The following is a 17,335-nucleotide window of genomic DNA, read 5'->3' on the forward strand; positions in this document are numbered from 1 at the left end:
GTATCTATTATCCATACATCCTTAGGAATTTGTTTTTACACTAAAGAGCAGTGAGGGTTACCTTGCAGAGCAACGGAGGCTATAGGTTGAGGATTAGAAGAATCAGCCAATCTTGTTCCTTGACTAAGTAGCCTGTACAATGTCTGTATTTGTTCTTCTGTCAGATTTAAGTCTAATTTTAATTCTTTTTCTCCACCTAATTTTGGGCCATCTTCACCAGATGCAATAGCCACATAGGTTGATTTGCTGGCTTCTCGTTTATTCCTTGGTTTCCAATCGGCTGGTTTGCCATGGATCTTCCAACAAGTCTCTCGGGTGTGGTATGGTCTCTTGCAATGATCACACCATTGCTTTTCTCTCGCAGAATATTTTTGACCAAAATCCCCTTGCTTAACAGTAACAAGGGCTGAATGTTAGTTACTCAAATCAGCAGTTGATTGAAGCATATAACCTTTCGGCGGCTTTCTTCTCTTCTAACTTCTGCAAAAACTTCCCTTAAATTAGGCAGAGGTTTAGTGCCTAAGATCCTGCCACGTACCTCATCTAGATCACTTTAGTGCCTAAGATCCTGCCACGTACCTCATCTAGATCACTTTAAGTCCATGGAGAAAATCAAAAATTCGATCTTTTTCGATCATTTTATTATACTTAACACTATCAGCAACACTCTCCCAAGTAATAGTATAAAACAAATCCATCTCATGCCATAACTCTACCAAAGTATTAAAATAATCTGTAACACTTAGATTACCTTGTTTGGTATTCCTTATGGCTAACCTTACCTCAAAACTTTGAGATGAATTTTCCAAATTTGAATACATCTCTTGCACTGAGTCCTAAATCTCCTTGGTTGTTTTGTGGAAGAGGTATGTCCTTCCAATCCTAGTCTCCATGGAATTTATCAACCATGCCATGATGGTTGAATTTTCTGCCTCCCATATGCCATAAGAAGCGTCTGTTGGCGAAGGAGCTGGAGTCGCACCAGTCAAATATCCAGCTTTCCCTTTACCCTTGATCACTAATAAAACTAATTGAAACCACTCCCTAAAATTACTCCCATTTAACTTATGGTGAGTAATTTGTAGTGGGTGATTGTCGATTGAATGGCTGGACATGTTAGGAACGGATTGTGAAGGAGTCGAATGGTGAACAGCACTTGGGGAACTGGTGGTTGAAGTTTCTGTAAAGGTAGGGTTTTGGGTTGCATCGACCATGATTTTCTTTTTCGGAAAAACAAGGAAGAAACATAACGGCAGAAAAAAAAAACTACTTGAGGCCTAACCTAGGCTCTGATACCATGAAACAAGCAGAAAAAGGAATACTTGATTGAATCTAAATGTGCTGAGAACAAGAAGTTAAATACTCTACCTATACTTATCTTTTATCCTAGAAAATAGGAGATGAGATAGGATATTCTATCTCTTAAAATTTAGGAAATACTATCTTCTAAATTATAGAGATAACCTAAAAATCTAAACATACATATTCAAACTTTAAATTATAAGATACAATAATTAAATTTATATGGCCGGATGGCCTTATCCCTCATAAACAATCTTCAAGTTTGAATTTCGTCCAACACATCGCAAGTAAGATTCCAAGTACTGATTGACTCTTTCGGTCTACCCATCTGACTCAGGATGGTATGCTGATGACATGTGTAGACTCACCCCTAGGTTCTTGAACAATTCCTGCCATAAGTGACTGGTAAATATTTTGTCTCGATCCGAGACAATGGATTTAGGTAGTCCATGCAACTTGGCCACTATATCAATGAACACTCGGGCAATCTCCTGGGCTGTGAATGGGTGAGTGAGGCCAATGAAGTGAGCAAATTTGGTCAGCCTGTCGACCACAACTAGAATCGCATTTCGGCCTTTTGATTTGGGTAAGCCCTCGATGAAATCCATGGATATCTCCTCCCACGCTCTGTCCGGTATAGCCAGTGGCTGTAACAATCCTGGATAAGCCACTTGTTCATGCTTGTAGCGTTGGCAAGTCATGCAAGCTGCCACAAACTCCGTAACTTCTTTTTTGAGGCTAGGCCAAAAGAACATCTGTCGAACCCGATAATAAGTAGCTCTAATTCTTGAGTGTTCGTCGAGTGGAGAGTTATGTAGTGCCTGTAAGATCTTGCCTTTTAGTTCCTTGTCATTGCCCACGACCAATTTGCCCTTAAACCTGATCAACCCATTAGACATAGAATACCCTTGTTCATTGGTGTGCCAAACGGCCAATTGAGTTTGTAGGGACTTAGTCCACTCAGACTTTTCATAGCTTTTAGTAACTTCTTTGACCCAATCAGGCACCACTGCGGTGATAGCCTTACATTCCCCTGTTTTTGATCTTCGTGACAGAGCATTTACCACAATGTTCTCCTTTCCCCTCTTATACTGTATCACATAATTCAGGCCCAACAATTTGGATATTCCCTTCCTTTGCAGGTGTGTATGCAACTTCTATTGTAGGAGGTGTTTTAGGCTGTCATGGTCGGTCTGTATTATGAAAGGAGCTCCTTCCAAATAATGTCTCCACTTGTCGATAGCTATGATCATGGCTAACAGTTCTTTTTCATACACACTTAGCCCTCGGTGTCGAGCAGCCAGTGCTTGGCTGATGTAAGCTAGGGGTTTCCCTTCTTGTGTCAGCACTGCTCCTACCCCGATGTCGCATGCATCGGTCTCCACCACAAAAGCCTTAGAGAAATCTGGCAAAGCCAAAACCGGGGCTTGTGTCATCGCATTTTTAAGAGTGTTGAAAGCATTCTTAGCTTGGGAATTCCATCCGAAATTGTCCTTCTTGAGTAATTTAGTCAATGGCTTACTGATCACTCCATAAGTCTATATAAATCTTCTATAATACCCTGTTAAGCCAAGAAATCCCCTCAGCTCCCTTATAGTCGAAGGCTTAGGCCATTCCAACTTTGCTGCAACTTTACTGGGATCTGTACTGACTCCTTGGTCAGAAATGATATTCCCTAAATAATCCACCTCATTCTTTGCAAAGGAACACTTGGAGAGTTTAACAAACAATTGATTAGATTTCAGGATTTCAAATGTGGTTTGAAGGTGGGCTAGGTGTTATTTGAGGTTGGGGCTGTAAACTGAAATGTCATCAAAGAATACTAGGATAAATTTTTGCAAGTATGGGGCAAATAGGTGGTTCATAAGGGCTTGAAAAGTGGCTGGCGCATTGATAAGTCCAAATGGCATCACTCGAAATTCATAGAGGCCTTGGTGTGTTCTGAAGGCTGTTTTATGAATGTCGGCAGGGTTCATCCTGATTTGATGATACCCTGCCCTCAAGTCTAGTTTAGTAAAGATAGCAGCCCCATTTAACTCATCTAATAGGTCTTCAATCAAGGGAATGGGGAATTTGTTTTTCACAGTAAGGTTGTTTAACTGCCTATAGTCTATGCAAAAGCGCCAAGTACCATTTTTCTTTTTGACGAGAAGAACGGGAGAGGCGAAAGGGCTTTGGCTCGGTTGGATAATGGACGTTTGGAGCATACTTTTGACCTGTTTTTCAATTTCAGCCTTCTGGTAAGGGGGATAACGGTAGGCTCAGATGTTTACTGGCTCAGAATTGGGTTTCAAATGTATAGTATGATTAAACAGGCGGTTTGGGGGTAGGGTGTGTGGTTCCACAAATAATTCCTGAAATTCCATAAGCAATGGACGTAATACAGTAGGGAAGGTTACCTTTACAAAGAGGTCTGTGGTGAGAGGGCTCTCCTGCTCATCTTTTTCCATCGTTTGAATGGAAAATAGCGGGGAGATCTGCCCTTTGCCCTTCTTCAACAGCTTCTGTAATTTTTTCCTTGTAATCATCTTACATTCTCCTGCCTCGAGGCACCCTTTTAAAGTCAGCTTCCGTCCCTTCAAATCCAGTGTGACTTCCAATTTATTGAAGTCGAAAGTCAAAGGATCGACTATCCTCATCCAATCTGTTAAGTTTTGGAAAAAAATAACCTTACTGTCTCACTTTTTTATTCACTAGAAAAGCTTGATTTATACAAGTTTCTTTACAAAAATAGGAAACAACTAACTTTAGGAAAGAATCCTAGGATCTATACAATTTAGGATATAACCAAGATAGGAAACATAATCTGATCTAGAAGACACAATTCTACTTTTAGGAAATAATATATACAGTCAATCAATCTAGGAAACATATATAATCAATCACTAATCAATCATCAATTAATCAATCACCAATCAATGATTGAATCATTCCATATCAGCTGCCATCTTTCCCAATACAGAAACATTACCCTTGCTGTTGTTTCTTGTTACTTAGGGAAACCCTAGCTGCTGACACTCCCCCTCAAGATTGAACGTGTATATCTTGCATCCCAATCTTATTTATCATCCTGTTAAACACTGGTGCAGGCAGGCCCTTAGTTAGCATGTCTGCTAACTGATCTTGTGATGAGATATATGGTGTGCATATCAGCCAACTATCCAATTTCTCCTTGATAAAGTGACTATCTACTTCAATGTGCTTTGTCCTGTCATGTTGAACAGGATTATGAGCGATACTAATTGTCGATTTGTTGTCACAGTAGAGCTTCATAGGCGTAGTCCACTCAATCTTGAGATCATTTAGAAGAATTTTTAGTCACAATAATTCACACATACCTAGAGCCATGGAACGAAATTCTGCCTCAGCACTTGACCTAGCCATCACATTTTGTTTTTTGCTCCTCCACGTTACCTAATTGCCTCCCAACATAGTACAATATCCGGAAGTAGATCTTCTATCTATAACAGAGCCTGCATAGTCTGCATCTGTGTAGGCCTCAAGGGTCATAACTTTTCCCTTTTTGAACAAAATGCCTCTTCCAGGTGCTCCTTTTAGATAGTGGAGTATTCGATACACAGCTTTAAGATGGACTTCCCTTGGGTTATGCATGAATTGACTAACCACCCCCACAGCATAGGCTATATCTGGCCAAGTATGGGCCAAATATATCAGCTTTCCAACCAGCCTTTGGTAAACTCCCTTGTCAACTTTATCTCCTTCTAGAGCTTCTCCCAACTTATGATTTGGGTCAATGGGTGTGTCACTTGCTTTGCAGCCTAGCAATCTGGTCTCATTTAAAAGGTCTACCACATATTTTTGTTGAGATATGAATATGCCCTCTTTAGAATGAGCTACCTCTATTCTCAAGAAATATTTTAATCTCCCCAAATCTTTGATTTCAAACTCTTTTAACAAGCACTCCTTTAATTGAGTCATCCTTTCTTTGTCATTGCCGGTAACAACAATATCATCTACATACACAATTAACACAGTTACTCCCCCTGTGGCCGAATGTTGAATAAAAAGAGTATGGTCTCCTTGGCTTTGTCTATACTCCATGCCAAGCATAACACTCGTGAATCTCCCAAACCAAGCCCGTGGGGACTATTTCAGTCCATACAGGGCTTTTTTTAGTTTGCATACAACCGACCCTTGTGTGGCTATTTCATAACTTGGTGGTATTTCCATATATACCTCCTCCTCTAGGTTACCATGTAAAAATGCATTTTTCATGTCAAATTGATGCAATGGCCAACCTAGATTAGCAGCTAACGAAAGAAGGACTCTAATTGTATTAAGTTTAGCCACCGATGCAAAAGTGTCCAAATAGTCTACCTACCATACACTTGTGTATATCCCTTGGCAACCAATCTTGCTTTCTACCGATCTAGAGATCCATTAGACCTATATTTCACAGTATAGACCTATTTACAACCCAAGGGATGTTTTCCTTTAGGCAATTTTACCACTTCCCAGGTCTGATTTTTTTCTAAGGCTATCATCTCAGCTTCCATGGCATCCTTCCAATTCTTATTCCCTATAGTTTTAGAAAACTTTTTGGAATAGGGATGGTATGTAGGCTGGTAAGAAAGGCTTTATGGGTAGGAGACAATTTAGAAAAGGAAAGAAATAGGTGTAATGGATGCTTGGTACAAGTTCTTTCTCCTTTTCTTAGAGCAATGGGCCAATCAAGGTCATAGGTATCTGGTTGGACAATAGCTTCAGCAGATTTTGTAGAGCTCATATGAGTCATATCAAGAGAATTGGTTGCGGGAATACTTGGTGATGACTTCCTGCTTGTAGAGACCGTAGGACTAGGACTTGTAGAGGATGCAGGAGCTTGCATAGGACTAGATTCGGTTTTATTCCTCCTTGAGTATACCTGCATAGGCCGAGGAGTAGAAGGTGAAGCTTTCTCATGTGTCATGTTTTTCGAGTCTTTCTGTTTAGGAGATGGGTTCAAGGATAGCAGATTAGGGTCAGGAAGAAAGGAGGAATCCCTATTAATCAAGGTTTGATTTTGTTTTAAAATAGTTGATGATCTGAAGTACGACTCATTTTCAGCAAGGTAACATCAGCAGATACAAAATATTTCTTTGAAGGAGGATGATAGCATCGATAGCCTTTTTGTGTAGATGAATATCCAATAAATACACATTTTAAGGCACGAGGATCTAATTTCCCTCTATTGGCTGTTGGAATATGAACATAGGCCGTGCACCCGAATATCTTAGGCTGCCAATTACTAGTCACATGGAAGTCAGGAAAATGACTCATCAATAGTTGAATAGGACTTTGAGATTCGAGGGTTTTAGACGGTAATCTGTTGATAAGAGTGGTGGCAGTTAGGGCTGCTTCTCCCCAATAATGTTGAGGGACATTATGGTGAAAAAGAAGTGCTCGAATAACAACTAGAAGATGACCATTTTTTCTCTCAGCCACCCCATTTTGTTGAGGGGTGTAAGGACAAGAAGACTCATGAATAATACTTTTTTGTTGAAAGAAAACGGATAGAGTGTGATTGAAGAAATCTCTAGCATTATTAGATCTAAACCGCTTTACATTTACCCCAAACTGAGTCTTAACCATGTTGTAAAAATTGGGGAAAACATGGCTTACTTCTGACTTGGCTTTCAACAAATATAACCACACCACTCTAGTACAATCATCAACAAATAAGACAAACCATCTTGTCCCAGAAATATTGGGAACACTTGATGGACCCCAAATGTCACTATGGATTAAAGAGAAGGGGAAATCAGTCCTTTTATTAGAAAGAGGAAAAGAAACCCTTTTATGTTTGGCAAGTTCACAATCAGCACAATGAAAGTGACTAAAATCCAGACCTTTAGCTAAATTAGGAAACATTAATTTGAGAGTAAGAAAGGAGGGATGACCCATTCTATAATGCTGTAACCACATCTCATCCTCGTTGGATTGAGCTAGGCATGACATAAGAGGAAGAGACTCCTTCTTGTCTGGCCCTACTGATTCCTCAAGGTAATAAAGCCCCTCTTTAGCCCTAGCAAGCCCAATCATCATCTTCTTGCCCTGTTTCTGTATCTCACCGACATTGGAATAAAAAGATACATTGCAATTAGTATCCTCAATGAGTTTTTGAATAGATATAAGATTAGCAAATAATTTGGGGACATGAAGGACATTCTTGAGGGTTAGGTGATCATTGAGAAGAATATCTCCTTGACCAGCAACGGTAATGAGTGAGCCGTCTGCCATTGTAATTTTTCTAGAGCTAGGACAAGGATTATAGGAAGTAAACAATTGTGGATAGGATGTCATGTGGTCTGAAGCACTCGAGTCTAGGATCCAACAATGTTGGTGTAAAATTTCTAAAGCATGTAGGGAAAAAGTGTAGGAAGCAATACCTGTGAGAGCAAGAGAGCTACCTTTTTCTGCCTTTTTGTCTAGAGATCCCAGAAAATTTTTTAGTCTTTCAATTTTTGCCTTGTTGAGTTCAAGAGACTGTCCCCCATGCTCCAATCCTCTCGATTCCAGTTGTTGCTGATTGTTGGCTACTGCTATATGCACTTGACTCCTTGCTGGTCCCCTTCTAGATGGCTTTCCATGGAGCTTTCAGCACTTCTCTATGGTGTGCTTGTGTTTTTTACAAAAGGTACACCATAAAGAATCCCTATCCACTGGTTTCTTTTCATCCCTAGGGTCTTTGTTTTGATTATGAGTTTTTAAAGACACTAGGGCAGAACTCTCACCGGAGATCGCTTCTAGCATTACACCCCTTCTCCCTTCTTCTGCCCTTATTAAGGAGATTACCTCATTCAAGGAAGGTAAATCCTCTTTGCCAAGAATCTGCACTTTGACCGCATCAAATTCACTGTTAAGGCCGGCCAAGAAGTCATATATCCACTCATTTTCAACAAATCTCTTATGGAGTGCAGCATCCTCACTACATTTCATCTTCAAACATTGGTAGTGATCTAGCTCTTGCCATAGAGTTTGCAACATATTTGCATACTCCGTGATGGTCTTCGAGCCTTGTTTGGTTGCTGCCACCCTTGCCCGTATTTCATAGATTTGGGCTGCATCTTTAACCTTAGAATAGGTCAAGTTTATGGCCTCTCGAATATCCTTAGTTGTGGTAAAAAACATGACAGTGTCACTGATCTCTGGAACCATGGAATTCCGAAGTCAGGACATTACCAAGGAATCTTTCTCGTCCCATGTTGCGAACGCTGGATCACCTTCTTTTGGGCCCGTTCCTAACAAGTGGCTAAGCTTCCCCTTCCCTTTAAGAAAGGTCCGGATCAACTGTGACCACTTTAGGTAGTTTTTCCCGTTCAAATGATAGGCTGTTTAGAGAGACTGCAATTCTCCTCCCAAGGTCCCATTTTGAGTTCCAGCAATTGGAACTTCTGAGGTATGGCAGGAATTGGCTGTATCTGATGTAGGTTCTTGGACGGAAGACATCTCTTGGCCAAGATTCAGATGATAAATGAAAGATGGGAAGACTGGTAAGAATAGGTTTTATAGATCCCAGAGAATTGTACAACAAAAACAATCCCTAGGGCTCTGATACCATGTTAAGTTTTGGAAAAAAATAACTTTATTGTCGCACTTTTTTATTCACTAGAAAAGCTTGATTTATACAAGCTTCTTTACAAAAATAGGAAACAACTAACTTTAGGAAAGAATTCTAGGATCTATACAATTTAGGATACAACCAAGATAGGAAACATAATCTAATCTAGAAGACACAATTTTACTTTTACAATTTTACTTTTTGGAAATAATATATATAGTCAATCAATCTAGGAAACATATATAATCAATCACCAATCAATCATCAATCAATCAATCACCAATCAATCATCAATTAATCAATCACCAATCAATGATTGAATCATCAATCAATCAATCATCAATTAATCAATCACCAATCAATGATTGAATCATTCCATATCAGCTGTCATCTTTCCCAATACAGAAACATTACTCTTGCTTTTGTTTCTTGTTACCTAGGAAAACCCTAGCTGCTAACACAATCCACCCCAAGGGCGATGTCACAGCCTCCTAGCTCCAGAATTCTTAGATCCATAGAGAACTCTTCCCCTTGCATCAACCATTTAAACCCTACACTCTTATAATTGCTGTACATTTTATTGTCGTTAGCTATAGTTACAGATAAGGGAGAAGTATTCACTAAGGCACAGCCTAATTTAGTGGCAGTTGCTTCATTGAGGAAGCTGTAGGTGCTGCCACTGTCAATCAGCACCATCATCCTTCTCTTGCCCACTCTCCCTTCAACCTTAATGATTTGCCCCGCATGCTCCCCTTTCAGTGCATGAAATGAAATTTCCCCACCTTCATCGGCAGAATCACCTTGAGGAACCTCATTCTCTGTTTCTTCGAAGTCTTCTTGCTCCTTCTCTAGTATTTGCTCCTCACCACCCTCCATGTTCAGTAGTTGCCTTCTACATTGGTGGCCAGGACTGTAAGGGTCTCCGCATCTGAAACAAAGCCTCATCTGTCTTTTCTGTTCCGTAGTGAGATTTCTGATCGCCAAGGCTTGCTGAATTCCTCTCGGTGGACCTGTATCCCCTGTCGCTCCTATCTCCCTCGCATGACCACTAGGAGGTAAACTGGTTAATGGTCCTGTTCGAGAGAAGGCCCTATTCCTTTTGTAGATGGCTTCTAACGTCAATTGTTGTAATCTGGCTTTTTCTACTGCCTGCCTAACCGTAATTGGCACCATCATCTTCATCATGGATCTCAACTCATCCTTAAGCCCACTAATAAAGCTGGACACAAAATATTGCTCAGTAAGTGTTGGTTGAGCGTTCCACATTAAGGCTCCTAACTCTTCGAATTTCTCCAAATACTCCGTTACAGTCTCTTCTTGCCAAAGTTTATTGAATTCTTCTATCACATCTGCCATATTCTTCTCTCCAAATCGCCTACACAATTCTTCGGCAAATTCGATCCATCTCACCCCAATTCCTTGGTACCCAAACCATCCTTGAAACCAAGAATCAGCCGTATCATTAAGATAGGCTGTGGCCAATGTAATTCGCTGTCTCAGCCACATTATAGTATTGGAAGAAACATTCACACTGGCGGACCCACCACCTTGGCCTTGTCCCATCAAATAATGGTATCTCCAGCCTTGGCATTGGCGTGTGAGTACCAGATCGTAATTGAAATTCCCTTACCAGAGGGTCTGTGTCAATTCCTTGCACTGCTTCCGACTCCGCTTCTCCTGGAGGTCTCGAAAGTATTCTAGATCCATTCGAGTTCGGTCCAGCTCCAGATTGCGCGGGAAATTTCGTTGGCAAATGGAATTGCGGTAAGGATGATAGCTTATTAAACATGCTATTGATCCTTTGACCAAACTGATCCATCGTTTCTCTATGCCTTTCCAGCTTGCGGTGCATATCCTCGCGAGAAGTCACCAGTTCCTCTCGCATTCCTTCTTGCCCTGCAGCCACATCTTCCCTACTTTGGGTGATAGCTTCGTGTGTCTGTGACATTTCGAACTCCAGCGCTTCCATTCTGGTTTCCAATTGTTTGAGTCTCGTTCCTTCCGCCATCGTCTGCTTCGCAATTCCTTCCACAAACACTGCCGAGGCCGCTAGCTCTGATATCAATTGTCAAGCCTCGAGTATGAGGCTTGGGCAATTTTGGAAGAATCGGGAAATTTGAGAAAGAGAAAGGGAGGGAGGATTTGAATTAAGAAGAGGGAGAGAGAAAAAGAGAGAGAAATTAGAGAGGGAAAGATCCGAATGTATTCATTGATAGATCCCATCCTCACATACACTGCCTTTTATAGGCTCACCCATTTGGTTGTTATTGCAACCAATTTCCTACAAGTGGCTTAGGCAGAATCGCCCATCACATGCATTCTGTTATTACATTCTGCTATTACCTCTTATAGCTATGCATCTATAGTTTATTACACTTAAGCCATTAGGCTTGTGACACCTAAGAGCCTATCGATACTCCTCTGTTCAAAAAGCTGAGATTGAAAAACTGGTGAAAGAAATGTTAGGGAAATTCCTAATCCAACTGAGCCAAAGTCCATTTGTTTCCTCGATCCTCCTAGTGAAAAAGAAGGACAGCACATGGAGATTTTGTGTAGATTACAGGCAATTGAACTCCATAACCATCAAAAACAAATTTCCAATACCCATTATTAAGGACCTCCTAGATGAATTAACCAGAGTCTCCATCTCTTCCAAATTAGACCTTACCCCGGGGTATTATTGAATTAGAATGAACCCAAATGATTGTCTTCAAACGGCCTTCCGCACCCACCAAGGACATTATGAGTTCTTGGTAATGCCATTTGGCCTCACTAATGCCCTTGCAACCTTCGAAGCACTGATGAACCATATCTTTGCTCCCTACCTTAGAAAATTCGTACTGTTATTCTTTGATGACACCTTAGGAAGGCATTTGAAATTCTCAAAGACCATCAACTTTATGTGAAGAGGTCCAAGTGTACCTTTGTAGAAACTAGAGTGGAATATCTTGGCCACATTATACCTAGTTAAGGGGTAAACACTGACCCTCAGAAGGTTGCAACTATGGAGCAATGGCCCAAACCCAAAACCCTTAAGGAGTTGAGGGGGTTCCTAGGGCTCACTAGCTACTATCGTAGATTTATCAAGGGGTATGGGGTTATAAGTAAACTCCTCACCAATTTGCTAAAGAAGAATAAGGAGTTGAGGGGGTTCCTAGGGCTCACTAGCTACTATCGTAGATTTATCAAGGGGTATGGGGTTATAAGTAAACCCCTCACCAATTTGCTAAAGAAGAATAACTTCCACTAGGAAGATAAGGCTGAGAATGCTTTTGATACACTTAAGAGGGCTATGACTCAATCTCCAAAATTGGCCCTACCAAATTTCTCTAAGGAGTTCATTCTAGAGACTGATGTCTGCGATACAAGGATGGGCTGTATTAATTCAAGAGGGCAGACCTGTGGCTTATATGAGGCAAGCCCTTGCTCCAAGGCACCTAGGCCTGAGTATCTACAACAAGGAGCTGTTAGCTGTGTTAATGGCCATTGAGAAGTGGAGGTACTATTTGGAAGGAAGGCAGTTCACCATCAAGATAGACCATGAGAACTTGAAGTTTCTCTCCCAACAGAGAGCACATAATCAGTTGCAAAGGAAGGGAATCACCAAGCTAATGGGGTTTGACTACATTCAGTACAAGAAGGGGAAAGAGAACTTAGTGGCAGATGCACTATCACAAAAGGAGAATACAACCAGTTGTCATGCCATATCAGCCTTGGTGCTTGATTGGGTGCAAGGCATAACCAACAATTATGAGCAGACGAGCTGGATCAAGGAGATTCTAACTAGGTTAGCAGTATAGCCCCAAGAGGAGTCAAGGTATGCTCTCGAGGGGGGATTGCTAAGATATCATGATAGGGTGGTGATTGGGGAGGATGAACAACTAAGGAAACGAATCCTATAGTCACTGCATGACTCTCCCATAGGAGGGCATTCTGGGTTGAACAACCTATCATCGTAAGGCTGTTTTTTTTATTAGCCAGGGCTTAAAAAAGATGTGACCAAGTATGTACTGCAGTGCACTATCTGTCAGAGGTGCAAGCATGAAAAAATACCCTATTTGGGTCTCCTCCAACCCTTGGAGATACCTTCCCAAGCTTGGGAGCAGATTTCCATGGATTTTGTAGGACTGCCCAGGTCTGAGGGATTTGATACTATCCTAGTGGTAGTTGATAGAATGACCAAGTTCAGTCACTTCATCACTCTAGCACATCTGTTTACTGCTACAGAAGTGCTAGGAAGCTGATGGACTCAATGTTTAAGCTACACTGGTTGCCAAGGGCCATTGTCTCTGATAAAGATAAGATATTCATTAGTCAGTTTTAGAAAACCTTGTTCCAAGGGCTGGGAATCGGGCTGCAGTTGTCATCAGCTTATCATCCATAAATTGATGGACAAACCGAGCGGGTAAATCAGTGTTTAGAAACATATCTAAGGTGCCTATGTTTTACAAAGCCAAGGAGTTGGAGTAGGTGGATGGCATTAACACAATGGTGGTACAATACCAACTACCATACAGCCCCCAAGAGGACTCCATTTGGAGCACTTTTTTTTGGATAATTCTGGCTTTCATGCATTACACTCCAGCGGAAACGTCATCAATACTTACAGGCAAAGTAGGAGGCACTGCAAGTGATTAAGAGGGAGCTCACTATGGCACAACAGAGGATGAAATAGATGGCTAGTAAGACACCGCTTGGATAGGACCTTTGAGGTAGGGGAGGAGGTTTACTTGAAGGTAAAAAGGTTTCAACAACACTTTTAAGTAAAGGTCCTACATCTAAAATCAGCTCTAAGTATTATATGCCCTTTAGGATCATTGCCAAGGTGGGGCCAGTGGACTATCGCTTACAACTCCCTGATGGAGTGGGGCTGCATCTAGTGTTCCATGTATCCCTCTTGAAGAAAGCAGTGGGAACAACTGAGGAAGTTAGCAGGGGGGTCCCTGAATTGGTTGAAGATAGAATTGTAGAAGTGGAGCCTCAAGCAATGTTGGATAAGAAGGTGGTCTACAAGAATTCTCTTCCCCTCACACAGGTTTTGATACAGTGGACACACTTGCACCCCGACAACACCACCTGAGAGTACTTGTCAGATCTTCTCCAACGATACCCTAGGATGACTAGGCTTCTTTGATTTTGGGAGACAAGAAATAATTCAAGGGGAGGGGAGTTGTCACAGGCTGGGGGCACTATTGTAATTGGGGGTGTTATAAGATGGTAAGGGTGGATATGATTGTAATTAGAGGTTGGGATATAGGTGATTACCAAGCACACATGGCCACTTGGGTCCTAATAGCCGAGAGGAGTTATGAGAATTCTCTAGAAGTTCTCTAGAATGTAACTAACTCTCCTATAAATAAGAAGTGCACAAGAGGATGGGGATCATGTGAGGTTTATTCCACTAATCTTTTCCCTCTCTTCCTTTTACACCCCCCCCCCCCCCTCTCTCTCTCTCTCTGTCTGAATTCTCTTTCGCGCCAACTCAATCTCTTCCTCAATTATGGAAGAGACCCTACTGTCAGATCTTGGATCTGACAAAGATAAGCACAATGAGAGCATGTGATTGTGTACAAGTTGGTTTGATACTACTGCGAGAATAAGGGCAAAAGAGCTAGTCCATATGTTCAGAATTGGATTTGAATCTAGCTATATAACAAGATTTCGTGTAATTTTCGATGGGGGATATACTGGATTTTCTTGTTGCAAGTACCTTGCACTTCTATTGTTATTATTCAAAACTTTAATTGCAGTGGAAGTTCTATGAATTCAAATTCTTCATTCTTGCTGACACTTGTGTTAGTATACTATGCTAATTGTATTAGAAAAAATTCCACTGGTTAATTTATTGACATAGCATGAACAAAGAGAGAATAGTTGAGAGGTAGAAAGGGTTCCCATTTATGCAGGTATCCTGATTGGCAATTACAGAAAGATACAGTTTTGGTGTGGGAAAGATGGAATGAGAAAAATATGGTAAATAGTATCTGGTAGATGAATTCCTTGTTGAAATCTTACCATGTATGCAATTCTGGACTAGAGGAGAGCTTATGGAAGTTATATGAATTTTTCCTCAATCGTTGTGCCAAAGTCTGCAAAATATTCACCTCTTGGTATAATTATTTTTTTAAAGGGAGAAATTGGTGACCTTTTTGTGCGAGGACAAAAGCATTCTAGACTTCAATTAGCCTCACCGTGTAATCTTTGCCTCATCCTCATGGAGGAAATTCGTCTCCATTTTCATTCTTATGTGCAGTGATGGACTAACACCAGTTCCTTCTTCTGTTGTTACCAGGCCTATATGCTGCCTAGGGCGGGACCTTGCAATAAATTCAGTGGATGGTGTTTCAAATTAAGTGGTGAACTGCCATGAAATGGGCGGCTCCTGGGCTGGTAGTTCTTTCTGTACCAATGCTTGGAATGCTTATTTGGATTTTGGTTACTGTTTATAAAGATGTTCGTTTGCGTCGCTCGAACTGCCTTAATTTGAACTGAAAATGCCGTGTTTGAATTATTTTTTGAATAAGGATTTCAGCCTTCATTCAGCAAGCCAGTATTTGTGTGGCCAACTCCACACAATTAGATAAAGGTTTGATATGATGTTTCTCTGGAGCATTTCAACGATCAGCCGGATGTCAACCTCGGATTGTTAATGCATAGTTAATGATTTTGAATACATTGCAGGGTAGTTTTTGACAAATTCAAAGATAACGATAGGGTTTATCTCCGTACACTGCCACGTAATGAAATGAAATCTAGTATTGAAATCTATGCATTGCAAACGATAACTCATGATTAATTTATAATATTATTTCAACACATGATTACTGGGTATCAAGTCTCCCCAACCCGATTGATGTAGCCAAGTTCTCTTGTAGGACCCTCGCTCTACTATTGATACCAGTGGCTGGCAGATTTATCATAAAGATTGTCCTGCTCGTGTTTGATAATATGGTCAAAAAGATCAGCGTGCAGGTTTTGCGCATAGTACTCCTACTCCCCCCCTCCTCATTGCCTTGTAATCTGGGCAAATGGAAATAGTAATATCTGGTTTAACAAATGCCTCAAGTGTTGATCTTTTTTTCCTTGGGATTGAAGATTGAAGTGCAAATCTGTCTATTTAATTCAAGCAAAAATTTTCGGAGTTAAGTAGTTAACAATTATGTTCTAGACTGTTGAGCATGATAACTTTACAGCTTTTCCAAATAGCCTGAACAGGAGCAAACAATCATACGCAATGTTATATCATATATTTATGTGCAATCTTATATGATTCTATTTTTTTTTCTTTTAAACTCTTTCATGTAATGAGAATTAGCGTTACATAAATTTATTCAAATGCCACCCCCCCTCCCCCACCATTTCTTTATTCTGTGTACCAACCCTCTGTCACCATCCCATCATTATTCCTTCTCTCTTTATTCCACACGCATGAACATATTTGGCATGCATATTTCTTCGTCACCGTCCTTCCTTGCCAAGCACGTTAAAAAACCGTCAAAACAATATTACCGAAGGTTTAGTCTAGACTTAAGAGGACTGTAGAATAGGTGTTGCCGCCTGACCCTCAAAACAGAAGCAAATTAAGGCGAACCAAGAAACCCTTAATATTTATTTAAATTAATCATTGTGCGTAAACCCACTGAAATTGAAAAACTCATAGCAAATTACCCCTCAACTTAACCTCTCTTTCCAACAGCATATGTAAGCTGCCCTGCCCACATCTTTATTTACAGAGATTGATTCCGTACACACAAATCTTGGGGTCCCCATTGAGGATGTGGTTGAACTGAAGGCAAGAATTTGTAGCTGTATGCCATAACCAATTAATTGCTGCATAAACTTCAAAAAGTGGCCGGTCTACACTTGACTTTCAATGTTTCTCTCATAAAAATCTCTCCTCCACTGTCCACATCTTTACAGTCACAAATGCAATAATTGATATATGTATATATGTCTTGAAAGATCAGCCCCCTTAGAAGCACAAACTCCTTGTCAGTTTCGTGTAGAATTTGCAGCCAGAAGTGCGCCCTTAGAAGCATATGATAAATATGGATTATATTAAAGCACCTTGCTATTTGGATAGAATCGGTCCAGATATAATTGTCTTTTTTTGTCATTTCAATTATTGATGTTAGGATAAGAATGTCATTTAACATTTTATTTACCAACAATACTCTTTCTATTCACAAATCAAAATTTCATTCTATCTCTTCCTTGTTAAATTTAAATTTTAGTCTCTCACATGAGTTAATGAATTTTTAGAATCTCAAGAGTCATAGTGACTTTAAATACAAATTATTCTACTTTGCTTGAATTGATTGATGCACGAGATCATTAAAGACATCAAATAACAAAAATATCAGTAATAAAACCCGTCCAATAATTCAAACAACCCCCAATTTCTGATGGGACTACATTTAAATGCAGTCCGCGAAATACAATGCTGGCGGACTACATCTTAGATACAACCCG

The 17,335-nt window shown here is 40.5% G+C and overlaps 1 protein-coding gene across 2 annotated transcripts in view; it reads left to right on the forward strand.

Annotated features, from left to right (window-relative positions):
• Window positions 1-16,094, forward strand: part of LOC127803567 (uncharacterized) — a 33,186-nt gene extending 17,092 nt beyond the window's left edge. Inside the window, exons 2-3 of one of the 2 annotated variants that reach the window (XR_008023531.1) lie at window positions 15,156-15,253; window positions 15,739-16,094. The gene's annotated coding sequence lies outside the window, so the exon portion shown is untranslated. Of the gene's footprint in view, window positions 1-15,155; window positions 15,325-15,738 lie in introns of those variants that run through there. The other variant, XM_052339881.1, reaches the window with a different exon arrangement.
• Window positions 16,095-17,335: the final 1,241 nt, after the last annotated feature.

The sequence above is a fragment of the Diospyros lotus genome, chromosome 6 (assembly GCF_014633365.1).
Source record: "Diospyros lotus cultivar Yz01 chromosome 6, ASM1463336v1, whole genome shotgun sequence".
Lineage (NCBI taxonomy): Eukaryota > Viridiplantae > Streptophyta > Magnoliopsida > Ericales > Ebenaceae > Diospyros > Diospyros lotus.